General features: G+C 45.0%; 1 protein-coding gene across 2 annotated transcripts in view; it reads left to right on the top strand.

Moving 5' to 3' along the window:
• The window catches only part of exoc4 (exocyst complex component 4), a 574,741-nt gene that overhangs the window by 510,789 nt on the left and 45,885 nt on the right, over positions 1-18,067 (top strand). The window lies entirely within an intron of this gene.

Raw genomic sequence — 18,067 nt, 5'->3', positions numbered from 1 at the left:
GTTTACTGAGCTGATGGGAGGCACGGGGCTGTCTTCTTATCTCCAGCCGTTTGAAATTGCTTTTCATTTTATTGAAATCTCCAGACTTCACCTAGTTTCCAAAAACAAATTGCAGAAGGAAACATTTTCTCACATTCTGTGTAGTCACAATAAAATAGCAAATATTCAATTGCCTTCATAACATCGGTGTTAATATCATCACCTTTGCATGTGTTCGATCACAACTTGAACAATCATATTTTTGTGTGGACGGTCTGGAAATTTATAATGCAAACTGGAGACCAATACCTCAATATTAACCCTCAATGACAAGAGGGCTATGAACTCCTCTCTCTCTTATCTCTATCCTGATCCCAAGCTACCCCTACCCCCTCCCGCACCAATCTCCAGCCTTGATCCCTCATGATGGCTAGGGACTGACTGCCTTCAAATGACCCTGCTTGAAGCCCTCTGCCGCTGGTTTTCCTGCCCGTCAGTCACCCAGCCTGCCATTATGGCTGGCAACTCAGCAGCAAACAGAGGAGGAAGATTATGATGAGGTCCTGCTGTTAAATTCTCCAAACTCTCCAAGACCAAAGCCTCACTGTTTATTTTTCCCACAGTCCCCTGCATCCTCCCTGTAAATACCAGGACCCAGCGTTCAAACTAAAAATCTGCATTTTCCTCACTTGCTTTGTTGACTTCTGATGTGACGCTGCAAGTTAGTTGCTGAGGTCACTAAGGGTGCTGCAGAATTTTCATCAACAGCAAAGCAAGTCTCAAAATTCAGAATTTAAGCCACAATCTAACACAGGGTGAACAATGACTGAAGAATTGCATTAGTCCCAGATTTGAAATGACTTGAGTCGTCAAGTCCAAATTATTTTGTTATTTACTTTAATCATAGTCCACGATACGACTCCCCTGTTGACCTCAGTATTGAGCTGTGATTCAGAAACATCCCATTAAATTGTCTCTCCACAGAGAAACTAAGTGTGCCTGTCAGTTTTGTAAGTTTGTACTGTCCTAAAGAGAAAGAAAGACTTGAGCTGATGCATCACGTCGGAACAGTTGGAAAGATCTTTTTCGGAAGTAGTTCACATACAGTGAGTCACGGCCATGGATTTTGTAAATCAGCACAGTAGCCATTTCTGCTTCTGTTTTTTTTTAATAAATCATTTTGCTTGAGCAATAGGTTTTCGGCTCCACTGACCTACCTAGCTTATGCAGTGACTGATTGAGTCATACAGACCGGTAAAGGTTACTTAAGGTGTGCCAAGTTAATCTCGGTCGCAATCAGAAAAGTGGAGTGGTATAAAATTGTCCATGGTATCTCTGGATTAAGGAAGGGGGCGAACTGAGCCGGACTTTGGCCTCTGACTGAAATTCAGAAACTGCTGATGTGAGGGCATATATGGACTTGTGGTGCGCACAGGGTCAAGCTAGGTTCTGGTCCCCTAAATCCATTGAATATCCTAACAGCACATTCTGTCTTGGCTCTCATACAGAGAATGGCTACTTGTGCACAGCACTTCAGGGAAAGCAAGGACCTAGACGAGGGACTTCAATCATATGGAAAGACTAGAGAAGCTCGGTTTGTTCTCCGTAGAGCAAGGAAGGTTGAGGAGAGACTTCATAGAAAAAAGGAGAAACCTTTCACTCACGGGAGGGTCAGTAACCAGAGGACGCAGGTTTTAAAGAATTGATAAAAGAACCATGGAAGAGATGATGAGAACCTTTCTTTACATGACAACAATCTATATTTATATAGTAAACAATGTGATAAGACCATAAGAAATAGGAACAGAGAAGGCCGTTTGCCCCCTCGAGCCTGCTCCGCCATTCAACAGGATCAGGGCTGATCTGCCGACATTCCTCACATTCACTTTCCTGCCCTTTCCCTGTAACTCTTGATTCCCTTACTGATAAAGAATCTACCTTGGCCTTAAATATACATAAGGGCTCTAACCCCACAGCTTTCTGTGGCAAGGGGTACCAAAGACTCTCAACCCTCTGAGAGAAGAAATTCCTCCTAATCTCAGTCCTATAATTGGCAGGCACCCTTTATTCTGAGACTATGCCCTCTAGTCCCAAAATCTCCCATGAGGGGAAACATCCTCTCAGCATTTACCCCATCAAGCCCCTTAAGAATCCTCTATCTTTCAATGAGATCACCTCCCATTCTTCTAAGTTCCAATCAGTAGAGTCCCAACCTGTTTAACCTTTGCTCATGAACAATCCCTCCATACCGGGATTCATCCTAGTGAAACAGAAACAGAAAATACTGGACAATCTCAGCAGGTCTGACAGCATCTCTGAAAAGAGAAGGGAGCGAACGTTTCAAGTCTGGATGGGCTTTGTCAAAGACTCCTGGGATGTTTTTTTACCCAGGGTCCTAAATCCTTGGGAAGGCCCAACGCTGATTAGTTTAATGCCAAAGGGCATTTAATTCCAAGGAGCCTTCTCGAAAGGGGCAGGCACGACCGCTGTCGGCTAGATTTAATTCCACCCACTGAATCAAACACAAAGAACAGAATGATTATGCGTGTCCATTTTTGTAATCACTAGCTCATCCTTTGTCAATCTGTTTCTGCAGATAATCCAGTTCCTTTATTTTATCAAACTCAGTTAATTCTGTACGATAAATTTACCACGGGTGATATCTTCAGCACTTGGCATTGAAGCAAAAAATATTTCACTCCAATAAAGGAAACAGTCAGTGGAAACCCTGTGATTCTTCGTTAGATAAATGCACTGTTGTGTGCACTGAGTCACAGCTGGTCTCAGAAGGAAAGATTATTGACGGGGTGTCTGATGCAGTTAGCTATCCAGTGGCTGCAGTGTACGAGGGGAGGTGGTGCGAGCAGGTGTACTGTGGGTCTGACTATGCCTTTGCACTGCCCCCCTGCTCTCTCCCCACCTCCTGCCACACACATACCCTCATGGTTGATTAACCTGTTGACTCGTGGCCTGATTGTGAAGAATGTAAACAACAAAAGCCTAGTGGAGATTATAAAGCCTCCACTCCTCCCACCCACACACTTCAGATAGAGAAAATTAAATTGAGAAATTTGAAGAGTGAAGGAAGTACAAATTGATGTCAATGAAACACGGAAGGTTTAATAAGGACACGGTGAGTCCACACCGAGGAAACTAAAGAAACATAGTCTTATTTACAGCAGGATTTACACACTGCCCGGTAGATTCCAACTGTGTTCTTATTCTGGCCGGTGTCTCACTGACCAACCTTTTATGCAGAGGTTAATAGAGATCCCCCGCCCCTAACGGGGAAGCTCGTGCTCCGTAAGGACCATGGGGAAGATGATCATTCCCACCCCATCAGCCCTGTGTGGGTTATTACATTCCTGCCAGTTCGAAAACTCCCCTCGACAACCAGTGAGGCAGAGCAGGTGGAGGACATCAGAATTTTTTCGGCCCCAGCAAATCATCATTGAGTTGATGAGTCGGGTCGGTCGACTCATACCTTTCTGGTGAACGTATTTTGCGGCAAGAATGATGTGGCAGACGATCAGCAGGAGGCAGCTGATTAGCATCCGAGACCTCAAAGGGATGTGTCTCCATTTCAGAGTTGGAAGATACAACATCGGACATGTCGGCATCGAGAGAGACTGGAGGCGTCACAGCAGACTGGTTTGGTAATGGAGCCGGAGGATCCAGGATAGGTTTCCTTCGAGGAACTTCACAAGGAAGCAATTTCCAGGAGCGAATGTGATCCAATTGCCATCGCATCAGTGACCATGGACCTGAACCTGGTAAGAGACTGGTCTAGTTTGGCGGACAACAATTCCAGAGAGCCCGTCAGCACCGTCATTGAAGTTACGAATGAACACAGCATCGTCAGGGGCAAAGTGTCTAAGAAATCAACGTCGAACTGCACAACACCCTTTCAAATCTTGGTTGTGGTGCAGCTTTGAGATACTCAAAGTCCAGTGCGTACGAAGCCTTCAGCCCGTTAACATCTCAGGGGCCACCCTAGTTACTGCGTGTGCCATGGTCCTGTATGAACATCTTGCCAGCCTGTTGTCCATCGAGACCCAAGTCTGTTTGTTTAGCTCCCGTATAACTGTTTGCATGACCCACTCTGCCAAGCAATTTGATGCTGGATGGTATGGGGCAATGCGGATAGAGCGAATTCTGTTGCTTTCATAAAAGCAGCAAACTTCACTTGTGAAAGAGGCTCTGGTGTCTGTCAGGAGCACCTCAGGGATTCTCTGGGTGGAAAAAGAAATGTGCAAACACTCAACGGTTGCCCGTGAGGTGATCAACAACATCCTGTGAACTTCCAGCCATTTTGAGTGGGCATCCTCCAGGATGAGGAACATCGACCCAGGAATGGACCGGTGAAATCGGCATGTACGTGAGCCCAGGGGCGTCCTGGCCACTCCTAATGGTGGAGGGTCACCACCGCAGGGAGTTTCTGGTGCTCTTGATTGCTGGATATCCGTGTCCAAACCCGGCCACCAGACGTAGCTTCTCACCAACATCTTCATTTTGGACATTCCAGGGTACCCATTATGAAGGTCCTTCAACACGATTAACTGGCCCTTCGTCAGAACAACAACCCTCATGCCCCACAGGAGGATACCACTTTCCACAATCAACTCCGAGAATTTGTAGGAGAAAGCTTTCAACTCCCCGGCAGCTGTCGATGCTGGCCACAATAGCACCAGATGCCGCACCTTGGTCAGGATGGGGTCGGTCTGTGTCCAGTCACAAATTTGTAATGCAGTGACTGGCAAGGAGTCCGTAAAATTCAGGACAGTGGCTACTTCCTCCACCACAATGGGGGATTCAGTCTGCAGGTAAGACGGCTCAATGCAGTGCTCAAAAGAATATTCGTAAGCAGTCAATAATATTTGGGCATGTTTTCTCTAAGCTGCAGCCAGCATCAGGGAGGCAAAGACGATTGGACGTTTATGATCATTCGTCCGATGAGACAAGACTTTCCCAATCTCGTATGGCGAAGCATCACACATACCGTACAATGGTTTAGAAAGGTAAAAATGTGTCAATACTCCCAAAGAGGACAGCCGTTGTTTTACCTACTTAAATGCCTAATCCCGGGCCTTGCTCCATTCCCAAGGCTGGTTCTGCTTGAGGAGCAAGTGAAGGGGGCCAGGGCAGTTGCCAGATTTGGAATAAATCGCCCGTAGTAATTTACTAGTCCAAGAAAAGAGCAAAGCTCGATTGCGTCTTGTGGGGCAGGGGCCATTTTGATAGCTTTCACTTTCTTGGCAACCGGGTGCAGGGCTTCCCTGCACACACTAAGGATACTCCAAATGGGAGTCGGGTATACTCGAGTCCCTTGTACATATTGATCATGACATACTTCCATGATGATTTATCAAGCTCCAGCTGCAGATAGGCGTTGCTCCCACCGGCCAATGTTGCTTACAAATCCTCAATGTGTGGTAAAGGATAACAATCCACCCTCAAAGCTGTGTTCACCGTCAGTTTATAGTGTGTGTAGAAGACGGACTATCTTATCCAGCCTCGGGACCACTGGCGCCGTCCAATCGGTGAAGCGCATGGGCCTAAGGATGCTCAAACTCTCCAAAAGATGAAGTTCAGCCTCGACTTTCTCCTCAAAAGCATAGGGAACCGGGCGGAAGCAAAAATATCAGGTTAGGCCTCTGAGTCCATGTGGATCCTGGCCATGGCGCCTTTAATGATACCAATGCCAGGCTGGGAAACCTCGGGAAACATGCTCAGTATAGCTCACAGACCACCGGATACCACTTGGAGGATATGTTGCCAATCCAGCTGCAGCTGATATAGTCAGTTGCAGCCCAACAAGCTCGGGCCACTTCCTTCCATGACAATGAGGGGAAGGTGAACTGATTGCTGGCCCTAAACTACCAGAGCTAAGGTGGACTGTTGCTCTGTTTACTTGCTATAAATATAGCAGTCAATATGGTCACCTTCCTTAATCCTAATTATGTTTACACTTAGATTCGCCAGGTATCTCTCGATACCGTCACAAGGTTCAAACCCAAATACTGATCAAAGAGCCAATACACCAGTTAGTTAGTTCAAAGTCAATACTATTTATTTACACACACAGTAGGATCTACACATGCACAAAGTACTACAAACTAAACTATCTCTAACGCTAACCCCTATACTTAACTTCGGGTGCCCACTCAGTCAGAGGAACAATGGGCGTTGTTCGGATCTGAGGTTGTTGGGTTCGAAGAGGTACAGCAGAACAGCTAAGGTCGTCTGTCTGGTAGCGAGCGTTGACCTTGAACTTACTGCTTCTGGTGATGCTGGTGGAAGGGTCTCTCCGCCTGAGAGCCAAGTCCAAGAGAGCGAATCTCTCGTGGGGGTTCCTTCTTATACCTGGAGGGGTTTCGCACGCTTTTAGGTGGGCCTTAAACTTGGCCTCAATTAATTGGGCAGCTTCCCGATCATTGCTGTCGATCTTGACCAAAAAAGGGGTGGGTGCCCTGATGGCAGGGCGTGTCTTCGGTGGCCGGGCGTGTCTTAGGTGGCCGTTGGCCTTGCTTTGTTCGTGTCTTTCTGGCGCCGGGATGTCTGCAACAATCATTCTCAATTGTTGTCAGGACATTTGAAAATGTTCGTCAACTACCTGAGTGTTAGTCCTTTGTTTCCCAGAGATGGGCCATCAGTATGCTAATTGACCCAGAGTTTCGATTCCGTCTAGTAACTGCTTCCCGAATATACATTCAGGCACTGTGCCTGCTTGTGTTTTAGCATTGTCTACAGTTCCCTATATTCTTTGCGAGCATCCATTTTGTATTCTGGAAGTGGCCATCCCAGATGGCTACAGGACCAACAATGCTCGGTTGTTCCCCCATATAAGATGCCAAACCAGCCCCATGTCACCAAAAGTCAAATTATGCGCACCTCATTTTATAAGATCAAAGGTGCTCTGCACCACCATGGAAACGGTAACTCCCATATCCAACACCATTTAAGAATGTGGCTATTCGCCTGTATTGCAATAGGGCCCACACGGGGCGATGCCAAACAGTTCAGCTGCATCTCAGCTTCACCTCAGCTTCTTCTGGGTCATCCATATGCAAGACGCAGCCCCGGGGCTGTTGCCTACCTCGACTGGGTTGCCTGGAGGGCTGGCCCTCTTGCTGCCTGCAAGTATGCCTAGACTGGCACCCACACAGGCCAGATCGCCTTCAGCCGATTCCAATGATGTTGCACGTCTTGGCAGCCCTTTCTTCCAGAGGCTGGAGTTGCCACGGCGTTTGATCCAGGCTATGGGGAGACCGCGTGAGGGGCGATGCTGCAAAATGTTCATCTCCATCCCTTATATGTTTTGGAGGCCGCGTTCCCCGCTTTTCCTGGTCAGGGGATCTGCAGTGCCTGCTGAAAGGTCAGGGAGATTTCGCTTTTTTTTCTGAGTTTCCATATCATTTATACTGCAGACCAAACGATCGTGGAGTATATCTGATAAATTAGTTCCATATTCTCAAAACTCAGCTATCTTCCGTAGCCATGATACGAACATGGTGATGGACCCACCGGGGGACCTCTTTGCCGTATTAAACCAATATCTTTGAATGATTACTGACAAGGTTGGGTTAAAGTGTTGCGCCCCAATTGCCACGAGTTGGTTGAACGATTGCGTATCTGGCGGCGCCGAGTACATGAAACTCCAGATCACCCAAATGTGTGCACTCCGCAGGCCGTCAACAGTATGACCGTCTGCCACTCGTTTTCCATGTTGTTGGCCTCGAAGAAGTAACACAGCCTTTCTGCGTACTGGTTCCAGTCTTCAACACCAGCGTCAGATGCATCTAACCGCCCAGAGTCATGGCGAATCAAGTAAAAACAAACTTAGGTCCAGAAAATCAGGGAGGTGGCTCGGCCAGGTAGGTTGCAGCTAGTTTACTCCTCGTCGCCAGTTTAATAAGGACACGAGGAGTCCACACTGAGTAAAATAAAGAAACATAGTTTTATTTACAACACGATATATACACTGCCCAGTAAATCCTTACCAGGTTCCTGTTCTGGTTGGTGCCTGACTTGCCGACCTTTCGTACACAGGTTAATAGACGGCGGAGCTGGTACTCCTTAAGAACCATGGGGAAGATAATCACTCCAACTCTGTAGGCCCCGAGCGAGCTATTACAGAAAGGATGTCGAGGTTAACCGAATTACCTTTAGTCGTGTAACATTTGACCAGCTATCCTAATACTGATGCTTATGAATTCATGGAATGTAAGAGCTAATGTTCCCAGCCGAACCTCACGTGAGAGAGAATCAGGATGTCAGAACATGTTGAGTGGACTCCATGCAGCCGGCCTTCCACTAAAATCCCTTCCTGAATTCCCAGGATGTGCTCTTGTTCCTTGTAGCACTGAATTGCAAAATTTCCCCATTTGTCTTCTTGCAATTTATTAAAAAGTCTTCTGTCAAGATTTTCCTCTCATAAGTACATAAGAACTAGGAGCAAGAGTAGACCACCTTGCCCTTCGAGTATCCTCCACTATTCAATAAGATCATGACTGATCTTTTTTGTGGAGTCAGCTCCACTTACTCACCCGCTCACCGTAAACTTTTATTCCTTTACTGTTCAAAAATCTATTTCTCTTTACCTCTCAATTTGTAACTCTGCTTTAAAGGTTCGAAAAAGACTACTTACTCGTATGCTCCATGCTTGTCCACTGTCTTTCAAAAAAACATGTTGCAATCATGTGGCCTTCCAGTGATACTGGAACCCCATGCTCATGGAGGACTCTGCACAGTGAGCAGCTCGCAACTCTTGCCAAAGAAAATCAGTTGCTTGACCTTTATAAGTTTGACAATTTGTCATTGGCTGGTTTCTCTGAGAACTCAGTCAGTACAGTAACCGGCTTTGAATCTTTGTGCCATGGCTGCTGCTGCTGCTAAAAAAAATTGATTTTCTTTGAAATCCCATTAAATCATCCATGTGTACATTTAATGTGAGTTTTGTGTCAGCAGGAGCACTAAGGACAGAGGACAGAAAGCCTTTCACAGTGTCATTGCTTAAATGAGTTTCTTGAGAAGAAAAGGTCCTGTTATTTATTTTTTTCTGTTTGATGTCATGAGCTTTAATTCAGAACTACATTGATTTACAATAAACAATCTTCCAGGAGGTACACCCTTCCCACTGGTAAAGTCACCTGGGTGTTGGCTCCTGGCTCAGTCATTTCTGAAATGAGAAAAATGAAGTTTTTAAAGGCCAGGGCTACAGGTCAGTGCAGACAGCACTAATCCCTGGCTGGGGTGAGGCTGTGACTGGGCTGAGGTACAGCTGGTCTGGGCTATAGTTCTGCAGGACACTGGCCCCTGTTAACCTTTCCTCTCATCAGGCTTACTGCTCTTTGTGTGACAGCAAGTGTAGATAACAAAGGTGATTGAAGCCCAATTCTGTCTTCATCTGCCTTTTGTGGCTGCTTCTAGCATGGACAGCACAGTAGCACAAGTGGATAGCACTGTGGATTCACAGCGCCAGCGTCCCAGGTTCGATTCCCCGCTTGGTCACTGTCTGTGAGGAGTCTGCACGTTCTCCTCGTGTGTGCGTGGGTTTCCTCCGGGTGCTCCGGTTTCCTCCCACAGTCCAAAGATGTGCAGGTTAGGTGGATTGGCCGTGATAAATTGCCCTTAGTGTCCAACAAGGTTAGAAGGGGTTATTAGGTAATCATGATAGGTTGGAAGTGAGGGCTTAATGTGGGTCGGTGCAGACTCGATGGGCCGAATGGCCTCCTTCTGCACTGTATGTTCTATGGATCACTGGAAAACTCGGTGATTTCCCCTTTCTCCTTTTTAATCCCAGTGACACCGACACCGATTGTTCTGCCAATGCTGTAGCTCTGACTTGAGACAGATAACTCGTTGTTCCAACAGAAAGGGCAACTTTCCCATATATCCCAATGAGGCCTTAATCCATACTCCTTCCTGGGCTGGATGACAACGAATGGGCTTGCTGACCCTATAATTTTTCAATAAACTAAACCTTGGAGAACCAACTGATTTATCCATGTCAGTACATTTTGCTTTTGCTATGTTAAAGGTGCTTTATAATTGCTAGTTATTATTTATCCTGCAGTGAGGAAAAGACAACAAAAGGCTTTGGGAGCATTTTAAGAGCATGAGAAATAGGAGCAGGAATAGACCTGCTCCGCCATTCAATATGATTGTGGGCTGATCCTCAGCCTCAACCCACTTTTACAGATGCTCTTTTACATTAGCAGCAGAGCAGAATTGTCTGTACCCACTCTGTGTTAGCTGCGGCACAGTGGCTAGCACCTTCACCTCTGAGTCAGAAGGTTGTGGATTTTAGGCCCACTCCAGAGATTTAAGCACATCATCCAGGGCGGCACTCCGATCCAGCACTGAGGGAGTATTATACTGATGGAGGGTGGGATCTTTTGGATGAGGCACTAAACTGGGGATGTATCTAAAGAAGAGTGGGAAGTTCTCTGTGTCCTCTCCCTCAGTCAACAGCACAAAAAATAGATTATCTATTGATCTCATTTGTGGGATCTTGCTGTACACAAATGACCAAATGCATTTCTGTACAATGACTGGCTGCAGAGTGGCTCGGGACAGCTTGTGAAAACCGCTTGTTGCTGACCTGGTGCAGGAGCCGGTCAGAAGTGGCCCCATTGTCCCTGGCCTGTAATGGGAAAGTGCAGCCAGGGTTTTCACTCCAAATCGTAGTCCAGTGACTAGTTATAAAGTTCAGTTGTGTGCCTAGTACACTCAGACCTGAAGGATATATACTGTCCCTTGCAGAGCATGAGTTAACGTTCTCATGAGAAACAGGGAGAACACTGTGAAAAAGATGGAATGGAACGTTTTGTTCAATCGATGAAAACATTATCTCCGAGCATTTCTATCGGTCCATTTCCATTTTTTTGGTATGTTAATCGAAGTTTTACATAATAACAAACCAGCAACAAGAACACAAGAGTACAAAAATTACAAGCAAACAAAAAAATAACATAATTGGCTGAAACACTATATCTAAACCCCCTAACTGCTGTGCTGTCTAAATCATTGAAAAAGGAACAAAATGGTTGCCATCTCAGGTGGAACCTCTCACCTGATGGTGAATTTAATTTTCTCTAAGTATAGGAATGACATTCAGCCACCCAACCAGGCAAAAGCATTGGGCGGAGAGGGGGACCTCCAACCAAGCAATAATCGCCTCCGGGCAATCAATGAGGCAAATCCAACAACGTCTGCCTTTACCCAGATGAAAACTGGTGAATCTACAACCCTAAATATGCCTACCAGCGGACATGGGTTTAAATCCAAACAGAGTATCTCCAATGTGGTGCTAAAAAGGAAGTCCAGAAGTTGGCCAGTTTGGGACAGAACCAAAACATATGTTTATGGCTAGCTGGGGCAAGCAAACAGCAATCGCAGCTGTCCTCAGCATTTGGGAAAAAAAATTCATCCTTGGCTTGGTCAAGTGCGTCCTATATAGCACCTTGATCTGAATTAGGTTCAACAGGGCACATCAGGACATGGAGTTGACCCTGTACAGGGCCTCCCTCCAAGCCTCTCTAGTGCGTATAGGGTCAGCTCACCCTCCCATTTCACCCTCACCTCCATTTACTGCAGAGGGGTCAGATAAGATAATATAGACCCCTTGCCAGGCTGAGCCATGGTTAAAATCCCCTTCTGCAAGGAGGAAGGTGGAGCCAGAGGAAAAGAAGGGAAATCATGAGAGAAGTTGCAAATTTGAATATAACGAAAAAGGCTAGAGCTGGGTTTGTCAGCCAGCTCTCTAAAACTGACGAACCCTCCCTCCAGGGCGCCAAAACGCACAAGTCCCTTCACTTTCCAAGATTTCAATGCTGGTTCCAATCCAGAGGGCAAGAAAAGGGGATTGTTACAAATAGGGGCCAGTGAAAACAGGGAAACGAGCTTAAACTGTTGTCGAAACTGTTTCTAAATCCTTAGAGAACGCCACCGGGTTTGAAGAAAATCTAGAGGGAGTAAAGGACGATAGAGATAGAGAAATACAGCACAGAACAGGCCCTTCGGCCCACGATGTTGCGCCGAACTTTTGTCCTAGGTTAATCATAGAATTTTGGACAATTTTTCATGGCCAATCCACCCAACCTGCACATCTTTGGACTGTGGGAGGAAACCGGAGTACCCGGAGGAAACCCACGCAGTCACGGGGAGGATGTGCAGACTCCACACAGACAGTGACCCAAGTCGAAATCGAACTTGGGACCCTGGAGCTGTGACGCAATTGTGCTACCCACAATGCTACTGTGCTGCCCTTAAGAAGTTAACCTACACTCCATTATTCTACCCTAATCCATGTACCTATCCAATAGCCGCTTGATAATAGTGCAGTAACTGTGGCAAGGAGAGTAGAAGTAGTGCATGAGTGAGCCTCCATTTGGCCCCCAATAGAATCGGGGTCACTGATTCACAATAAAGCTTTTTGGATGTTAGCAGCCCAGTAATAAAACAATAAATTTGGGAGGGCCAAGCCCCCTCTCTGTCCCTTTGGACCAGAAGGTTGGGGATTCAGGGATTATCCACGCAAATAAAAACAGATATCAATTTGTTAACTTTAATAAAGAAGTATTTGAGCAGAAAAATAGGGAGACATTGAAAGAGAATTAAAAACTTAGGAGGTATGTTCATTTTAATTGTTTGAATCCTACCCGCCTAAGGTAGAGGAAGGTTGTTCCTCTACCTGCTCCGTTTTAGCATTATTAATCAGGTTTCAATAATTCAACTTGTAAAGTGAGGCTCAGTTGTGGACCACCTGACCCCCATGTAACAAAAAGTTGTATTAGAGAGGCAGAAAGGTAGCACACCTCATTGGACTCGTCATACAGAGGGGTCAACTGGAAAACATTCACTCTTGCTTAAATTTAATTTATAACCAGAGAAGGAGCCAGTTATTAGGTGCCTTTATTATGGAGGGAATTGGTCTGTAATATATAAAAGTAGATCATCTGCATAAACAGATACCCAATGCTCCACCCTCTCAGGACTAATATCACTCCATTGACTCAATGCCCATAGAAAGTGGCTCTATTGCCAGGGCAAACAAAATTGGAGAACGTGGGTAGTCCTGCCTCGTGTCCCTATTCAAAGGGAAGTAGTCTTGAGTCTAGAGTTTTCGTGTAAACATTGGCCGTAGGTACGTTATATAACAAAGGGATCCACGAGGCAAATCCGAATCGCCCAAGAATCCTCACAAAATATTCCCATTCCACCCTGTCAAAAGCTTTTTCAGCGTCAAGAGATACTATCACCTCCCATTCAGATGCAGGAGAGGGGGAAAGAATAATGTTTAAAAGATGGCCTATTTGGCCAATAGTTGACGGCCTTTTACAAAGCCTGTTTGATCCTCCGAAATTATACTTGGAAGGCAAGGCTCCAACCGGAGAGTAAGATCCTTAGCAAACAGTTTAGCTTCTGCTTTTAAAAGCGAGATGGGTCAATATGAATCACACTAGATAGGATCCTTGTCCCTTTTAAGTAGCAAGGAAATAGAGGCTTGAATAAGCGTCGGAGGCAACAAACTCTGGGATAGGGAGTCATTAAACATATCCAATAACAAAGGAACGGGCTTTTCCGAGAACCCCTTGTAAAATTCGATCAGAAATCCATCTGGGCCAGGAGCTTGTCAGCCTGCAAAGATCCACCCAAGATGGCCACCATATCAAGTCAGATGACTCGATAAAAGGAAACCAGCAGACACCGTCAGTAAGCTAACACTAAAACCGACCCCAGCCCAAAAACACCATTACAGTTGAGTATAACCACACCCAAAAGCAAATAGAAAAATGACAAATAATAACTTATCCTAAAGCCTATATTTAACAAAACTAAACTAAACACAAGCTTCAAGCTCATTTTTTTTAAAAAAAACTATTGTTATGAGCTGCAAAAACGCCTCTGATACCTCTCCCGTTAACTAACACCCTTGTTAGCAGGGAGACTCCCAACTGGAGAGTGAAAACGTGTTTAACTTCCAAAACTTTGTTAGCAATTAAAATTTGTGCCAAACGACAGTGAAAAGAGAAAGGGAGCAACATAATAATTTTAAAAATAAATAGCAGAGATCTCTCAAATCTAACCAAAGGCATCAAAAGCACAGCCAAACAATAAACATGAAAAGGCACAAAATATAAAGTGCCCATCCACAGAACCATAAAACAGATTAAACAGCGCACAACTTGTGCCTTTGAACAGCGGAATCCTGATCCCCGTTAAGTCAAAAAGTGGTCTTTTTCCCAGAATGTTACACAAGGACAAGTTGGGTAGACCATCCCAAACTTGACTCCACTCTTGTAGAAGATGGATTTCAAGGGCAGCACGGTGGCATAGTGGTTAGCATTGCTGCCTACGGCGCTGAGGACCTGGGTTTGAATCCCAGCCCTGGCTCACTGTCTGTGTGGAGTTTGCACGTTCTCCCCGTGTCTGCGTGTGTTTTACCCCCACAACCCAAAGTTGTGCAGGATAGGCGGATTGGCCATGCTAAATTGCCCCTTAATTGGAAAAAATAATTGGGTACTCTAAATTTATTTTTAAAAGATGGATTTCACTCCATTAAAAACGGCTTTTGTTTTCGTGAGATCTACACTTATGTCCTGGTACAGCCTAATGGAGAGTCCTTCCCATTTGAGATCACGATGCTTCTTTGCCCATTGAAGAACCTGCTGTTTTTCTTTAAAACGATGAAATCATGCGATCACCACACGAGGTGGTCTCCAGAACGAGGCTTAGGTCGAAGTGAGCGATGGGCCCCGTTAATTCTGGAGCAGATGTAAGGATACCCTCACCCACTATCTTGTGGACATATTCGAGAAATATTCAGTAGGTGTGGCTCTCAACCCCTTCTGATAACCCCACAATTTGAGTATTCTGTCTCTTGGACCTGTTCTCCAGGTCATTATGCTTTGTTGTCCATGTTTTGTTGTCTTCAGCCAGCGATTGGACTCTTAAAGGGGTAATCTGATCACTCTGATCCGATAATGCCATCTCCATGCTCATAATGGTGGCTCCATGAGCTGCGACGGTCTTGTGTGGTTTCAAGAACCAACTGAATTGGGGCCAAGACCTCTTCAATTGATCTTTTAAGATTCACCATCAAGTTTTGTCAGTGTTTCTGAAACTCGATTAGCAGAATACGCATGAGAGCCTCGACCATTAGTGGAGTGGTCAGAGAGCAGAAGCCACCCCCGCCATCTTACCTCCAGTTGAATCTCGAGAGGCTTCGGAACCAGTTGACGAATTTCGGATCAATTTTTTCTTGGCTCTGCCTCCCTTGGGCATCTCAAAGAAGGGAAAACTCCAAACGGCTAAATTTCAAGAATTTCTGAGAAGTAAAGGACTTGTGGCACAAGAAAAAAGGGAAAAGGGATGGCTTTCAAGCTGAGCCACCTCGTGCGCGACTCCCCCCCCCCCCCCCCCCCCCCCCCCCCATCATGCCAACGGAGGTTATCAGTCCATTTTCTACAAGCTTCCACCATCTGAACCTAAACTTTGTTCTACTCCCATTAAAAGGTTATTTGAAAATGCAGATTACAACCTTTATGAAGTGAACTATTCAATGCTTCCATTCTTATCTCTAATTGAACTTGAGCTAATTTGAGAGAATTGATTTGACAGAGTCCCACCCAACACCATAGTGCCTGTGATACAGTATGCTTACAATCAGGAGTAGATTGACTGGTACCAAAGGATGTCAGAACACCCCAAATGTGGAAAGCACTCTGTACCCCCTAGTGGGTGATTATACAGCAGATTAAATAGATATGCAAAAATAGAAATATGAAATAAGAACAGAAATTTGCAGCGTGTCAATGGGCTTCATTAACTCGATAAGAAGGGTTATGATTTTGGATGCAAACTCATTGTCAGAACTATTACAGAGAATCACAGGCAGAGATGGAACCCAGAAAAAAAACAGCAAACAACAGAGTAGCTGGGCTGAATGGCTTGTTTCTGTGCTGTAAAGTCTACCTATAAAATAAAGAATTCAAATCTGGCTGAATATAGAGTGAATATTTTTTTTTATATTGAAGGGGCCTTAGTCCTCAAAGGGTTAGTCCTGATAATGGCTGTGGGGTGGATGTAATGGGATCCTTTGAACTCTTCACATAAAATGTTGTTTAAGGTTATTTGCCATTTTTTAATTCAGATACTTTATAAGTATTCCCATCTGCACGATTCATCAGTTCTGTAACATCTCCCCATCTGTAATATTTTATTGTAACAGTGTTCTGTATCCTTTACAGTGTCATCAGTTCACTCCATGCTGATCTTGCCAACAGCATCTTGTTGTAAACCAACTAAATTGAGCTGTTCTCTATGGCAATTTAAATAGATTGAAAGTGTCTAATCTGCATTTTGTACAAAACAAAATTCCCTTGGGTAACATAAACTCTGGTATATATACTGCAGTAGTGTATAAGTTACATTATTATTTACAATTGTGTTTTCCTCTCCATTTAAAAAAAAGCCTGTAGTTGGAACTGCTCAATGGATTTGTGTTCTGTGATAATGAACAATACAGATGAAAGAGGCCAGGATAGTATTTCATCCTTATTCATTTCACCAGTCTGAATCCGATCAGTTGTAGGGCATTTGAAAGCGAGGTGGAATCGTAGAATTTACAGTGCAGAAGGAAGCTATTCGGCCCATCAAGTCTGCACTGGACCTTGGAAAGAGCACCCTATTTAAGCCACACCTCCACCCCATCCTCATAGTCCTATAATGCCACCCAACCTTTTTGGACACTAAGGCAACTTAGCATGACCAATCCACCTAACCTACACATCTTTGGACTGTGGGAGGAAACCGGAGCACCCGGAGGAAACCCACGCAGACATGGGGAGAACGTACAGACTCCGCACAGACAGTGACCCAAGCCAGGAATCGAACCGAGGTCCCTGGCGCTGTGAAGCAACAGTGCTAACCACTGTGCTACCTTGCCGCCCACTAGAATCTAGCTAAAATGGTGCACAGAGCAATGTGAAGAAGTGCGCCTCAGCCCAGAACACATTGTCTGCTTCCCCATCCTATCCTCTCCCCATCAGTCCCCGCATCCCCTTAATTTCCTATATTCCTCCCAACTCTTAGCCCAACACTTTTGTCACCACTCTACCCACCGTCTGCTCAGATTGCTGCCCTCTTTGCTGGTTTCCTCACACTAAGGGGGAAAACCAATGAAGATGTGGTCCCCGAGAGGGAACTAAAATAACAAATAGAAATATTTACTTAAAATGCAGGGATGAATCCTCTACTCATTATACTGGAATTGCAAACAATCCTTCATGTAAGAGGAAGCTTTGCCAACAGCCCCTTATAAACAATCTGTGCCACTTACTAAATGTAAAGATACACATTTTGGAGAAGAGTGTGATGATTCTGTTGGAGGAGTTAGTTTGGAAGGGGCCATTGCACCTAACAATGGGAGGTGAATGTTGAATTTCCTTGTACAGTTAGGGCAAGAGCACCACTGGTTGGGGACCATTTAGGCATATGGTAGCAGAATGATTATGTCACTGAGCTAGTAATGCAGATTCCTGAACCAATGATGCAGAGACACGAGTTGAAATCCCATCACAGCAGCGGGGAAATTTAAGTTCAATCAATTAAAAAAAAAAAAAAAATTTTTAATCTGAAATGAAATTAGTAACAGTGACAATGAAACAAATGATAGTTCTAAAAATCTTTCGGGAAAGGAAATCTCGCATTCTTATTTGATCTGAGCCACATGTGACCCCAGACCCACAGGAATATGGTTGGCTCTTATTTACCCTCTGAAATGACCTAGCAAATCACTCAGTTATATTCAAGATGGCGGCTCATCACCACCTTCTTGAGGGACATTAGAGATGGACAATAGATGCTCATCAAATCAGAAATACCATTATGCTGTGAATGAATAAGGAACATTTCGATGGAATTCAATCCCTGTATTTCCCATCTCAAGCTAATAATTTTTATTTCAGAAAATTCTAAGTTCCCTGCTTATTACAGCCATTCTGGTTTGACTTTGTTCTGACTGTGATACACAGTAGCACAGTGGTTAGCACCTTTGCTTCACAACGGCAGAAATGCAGGTTCG

The sequence above is a fragment of the Scyliorhinus canicula genome, chromosome 11 (assembly GCF_902713615.1).
Source record: "Scyliorhinus canicula chromosome 11, sScyCan1.1, whole genome shotgun sequence".
NCBI classification, from domain to species: domain Eukaryota; kingdom Metazoa; phylum Chordata; class Chondrichthyes; order Carcharhiniformes; family Scyliorhinidae; genus Scyliorhinus; species Scyliorhinus canicula.
This window is presented reverse-complemented; position numbering and strand designations above follow the sequence as displayed.